This window comes from Cololabis saira, chromosome 2 (assembly GCF_033807715.1).
Source record: "Cololabis saira isolate AMF1-May2022 chromosome 2, fColSai1.1, whole genome shotgun sequence".
NCBI lineage: Eukaryota > Metazoa > Chordata > Actinopteri > Beloniformes > Belonidae > Cololabis > Cololabis saira.
In genome coordinates, this window is record NC_084588.1 from 55029688 (window position 1) to 55034221 (window position 4534).

The following is a 4534-nucleotide window of genomic DNA, read 5'->3' on the forward strand; positions in this document are numbered from 1 at the left end:
AATATGGACCAATCAGATGAAGGGGGGCCGCGCCTTTTGGCGTCTAGCGTCGCCACGGTAACACTTTTGAAAGAGAAAAGGAATGCGTGTAGTCGCAGGATAGAGACGCACATTTTGATGTATAACACATCTGGGTTCACGATACGGTTCGGGCCGTATTAATTCTCGAAGGAATGGCATATATTGCTCCAAAATTACGCAATTAATTCAGAATGTTCAAAATGGCCGACTTCCTGTTCGGTTTCGGCCATGGCGCCAAGAGACTTTTCTTTTAGTTGCGACATGATACAGGTGTGTACCGATTTTCGTTCATGTACGTCAAACCGTATTATGGGGCTTGAGGCACAAAGTTTTTTCTATCTGAACCAATCATATGAAGGGTGGGCGCACTTTTTGGCGTCTAGCGTCGCCACGGTAATGCTTTTGAAAGAGAAAAGTAATGCGTGGTGTCGGAGGATGGAGACGCACATTTTGATGTATAACACACCTGGGTGCACGTTACGGTTCGGGCCGTATTAACTGCCGAAGGAAGGCATCAATTTCGCCAAAATGACGCGATTAATTCAAAATGGCCGACTTCCTGTTCGGTTTCTCGACATGACGCCCAGAGACTTTTCTTTAAGTTGTGACATGATACAGGTGTGTACAGATTTTCGTGCATGTACGACAAACCGCATTGTGGGGCTTGAGGCACAAAGTTTTCTAGGGGGCGCTGTTGAGCCGTTAGGCCACGCCCATTAATGCAAACCATTAAATATCAAATTTTTCGCCAGACCTGGCTTGCGTGCAAAATTTGGTGACTTTTTGGGCACGTTTAGGGGGGCAAAAAGGCCTTCCTTTTGTCAGAACAATAAGAAGAAGAAGAAGAAGAAGAATTCCTGCAATTACAATAGGGCCTTCGCACTGCAAGTGCTCGGGCCCTAATAAGAAGAATAATAAACACCACAGATACAATAGGGTCCTCGCACCTTCAGTGCTCGGGCCCTGATGACAGACAAAATGAAAAAAAAAATCAGAAAATCACATTGGCTGATTTTTAAAGAATGTATTTGCAAATTATAGTTGAAAATAAGTATTTGATCAATAACAAAAGTTCATCTCAATACTTTGTTAAACACCGTTTGTTGGCAATGACAGAGATCAGATGTTTTCTGTAAGTATGCACAAGGTTTTCTACACTGTCGCTGGTATTTTGGTCCGTTCCTCCATGCAGATCTCCTCTAGAGCGGTGATGTTTTGGGGCTGTCGTTGGGAAACATGGACTTTCAGAGGCTCTGCTGGGATTTGAACCAGGATCTCCTGTTTACTAGACAGGTGCTTTGGACCAACTAAGCCACAGGGCCCGCGTAACCATGCGCGGATTAATGCACAGGCTTCCCTAGGCTGCAGCCTAGGGGCCCCACGTTTGGAGGGGCCCTTGGATTGGTTGGACTATTTTTTTTAAATGTAAATAAATGTTTTGTCGTTCTTCCGTTACAATGCTGTCGCCTGTCAATCTAAAGGTGGATTTATGGTTCCGCGTTACACCAACACAGAGCCTACGGCGTAGGATCTGCGTTGATTTAACGCGGAAGCATAAATCAGGCTTTACAGCGGCAAAATGTCCGACAAGAAACTCAGTGGCGCTCAGAAACAAGCGCAGGGGAAGAAAGAAAAAAGGGACAAGCAATTATTAATGAAGATTCCAAAGCTAACATGGTATTTTAAGTCTGGTGGGTGACTGGTGCAACTGAACCGGACTGTGAGCAGTCGGGCCGTGACAGGTTCAGAGCAACAGACTCTTTTTGACTTTACCTGTTACCAATGCCAGTGGGGAGCGTTCATTTTCAAAATTTGGACTTGTAAAGAATAAACTGAGATCCACAATGGGCCAAAACAGACTCAATCACCGTCTTTGATGAGCATTGAGAGTGATATTCTTAGAAAACTGGATTTTACCAGCCTCATCAAAGACTTCTCATCCAGGAAAACAAGACAGAGAACGCACGCACGCACGCACGCACGCACGCACGCACGCACGCACGCACGCACGCACGCACGCACGCACGCACGCACGCACGCACGCACGCACGCACGCACGCACGCTGCTTGCAGATTTACTTTAAATGGCTTTCCGTAGTATTTTTGTTACAACTAAAGTCTGTTATAGTAAATGATGCTACTGCCATGTGCACTGTTACACATGGCACAAAATCACTTTTTTCTGGGAGAACATGATGCATAAGGGGCCCCAGAGAAAAAATAGCCTAGGGGCCCATGACTACCTTAATCCTCCTCTGTGCATAACCTCTCACTTACTTCGTCTCCATGGTGATTTATCTTACCAAAAACAACCGGGGCCTCACATACTAACGTTGCATAACTCCCCCCCCCCCCCCCCCCCCCCAAAAAAAGTGTTGCACACCATGTCCCACACATGTCAGAATGTACTAAAATCCCCTTTGAGTAGATTTAGGTACACAAATCATTTTACAGTTTCTAACTATAAAGTAGTAAAACCCGCTTTTATAAACCAAAACATGTTCCCCTAAATCTCCTGAAGTCAAGAGAGTTAATCCAACCTAAGACAGACTACCACCTGAACACAGCACCTTGAGCAGCTCAGCATCAAACCAGACCAGCCTTTCAGAGCAGAAGATCTCAGAAGTGATAGAATCATGGAAGACTTTTTAAAGGAGACCTATTATGGCATTTAATGTATATTTTAAACAGGCCTTGAATGTCTTAAAAACAATCTAAAGCTTGTTTTTTCTACATAAATCATAAATCCAGCCTGTGGGCCCTGTCACTAGGTTTACCGCTTCTAACCTCTTTTTCTGCGCCTCATTTTTAGGGAAGGGGGGGGGGATGATAATGAGGCTCTGTGCTGATTGGCTCCCTGAATGACGGGTAGCAGGGGAGGAGCATAAACCTCGCTCCGCCAGAGCAGCCCGAGCCTGTAAATAAATCAACACTGAATTTTCACAAATGGAAACTTTATTGTTAAAAAAATAAAATATGAGTTGTATATAAATAACATTTATGCACTATTTCAGCCGGATCTGCCCGGCGGATGCTGAACGCTGGCCCCGGAGGGGAGGAGGCGATGCGCCCCGGAGCCACGCCGGGCGCCCGGCGCACGGCTCCGCGGCGCATCGCCCGCTACCGGTGATCAAACCGACAGATTTCAATGAAAATCTCGGAGGGTGAAGCTGGTCCAGCCTGGGACGTACCCTAGAAATCCCTGCTCCCAAAGCGGCTGGGAACCTGGACAATTTAGTCGGACGGACCGCGCTTTGGGAACCAGGAAGTAGGCTGGAGCCGCGTGCATCACCGCAGCTTCAACCGGGGAATCTGACCGGTTCCGACCGGCCGGGACCGCAGGAACCGGCCTGGACTGGTAGCAGGGACTCCCGGGGACCGACCAGCGGAATTTCAGCCGGATCTGCCCGGCGGATTCTGCGCGACGGGCGCTGCAACCCCACGGCGGGCGCACAGATCGGCTCCGGAGCGCATCCGCGGCGCATCGCCTGTTACCGGGGATCAAACCGACAGATTTGGCTGAAAATCTTTGAGGGTGAAGCTGGTCCGACCTGGGACGGACCTCCGAGGACCCAGCTCCCAAACCACCCGGGAACCTGGATGATTTAACCCGGATCCCGACTGGCTGAAGAAAGCGCCGCTCCAGCAGCGGAGAGAGCTGGTTGTGGGCGTGGTTTCAGCAGCGGAGGCTGAACCTATGGAAATGAGCGCCTATAGTGACGTCACCATAGGCGCAGATTCAGAATGGCTCAAAAAAAACCACGTGACACTGGGGGACTCTGTCCGGCGGGGGTCAGAGAGCTTGCAGAATTTCATGGTATTTTGTCTCCCCTGTGCTGGCAGGGTGAGGGGAGACCACTTTATATATGTTAAAACAAGAAAAAACCTGTTTTTCATAATAGGTCCCCTTTAAGAGACCTTTTTAAGGGAGGTCAGACTTGGGGAGTAAGTGACTGTCAGACACACCACGTAAAGAAATACTCATTTGGTCAAGAAGAATTGGAGGAGTACCCCACCATGTGGCACGAGTGAAGAACAGCAAAGCATTAAAGTCATAAAACTGACTTGAATATATTTGATATAATTGGTATAATTGATCACATACTGGCAGAATTAAAGCTTGAATTATAATTCTGGTTCCAGCAAAAATCAGACCAGCTTAAAGTCTTAAGTTATTCAAATCTAATGAAACATCAGATCTTTGCTGGAACACACAAGACCTGCTTTAACTGAACCTTTTCAGGGCAGGTAAACATGTATGGTAACTATAAAAGTTACCATCCTTCATAGCTCTGTTACTTCACATAAAGCCAGGACAGTAGTGGAACAGGTTAGTGTACTAAATACATCACAGTGAGGTGAAATAAAGCTGCTCCAGAGGAAGGATGAACTAGTTGTGTCAACAGGGTTTTTATAACAAGTTGAAGACGTGTGTTTAGGGCTCTGTGGCTTAGTTGGTCAAAGCACCTGTCTTGTAAACAGGAGATCCTGGGTTCAAATCCCAGCAGAGCCT

At 47.2% G+C, this 4534-nt stretch overlaps 2 non-coding genes across 2 annotated transcripts; one reads left to right on the top strand and one right to left on the bottom strand.

Annotated features, from left to right (window-relative positions):
• Positions 1 to 1269: 1269 nt before the first annotated feature.
• Positions 1270 to 1343, bottom strand: trnat-agu (transfer RNA threonine (anticodon AGU)). The gene has a single exon. It is a non-coding gene; the product is annotated as a tRNA-Thr (tRNA).
• Positions 1344 to 4460: 3117 nt separating this feature from the next.
• On the top strand, positions 4461 to 4534 carry trnat-ugu (transfer RNA threonine (anticodon UGU)). Its single transcript has one exon. It is a non-coding gene; the product is annotated as a tRNA-Thr (tRNA).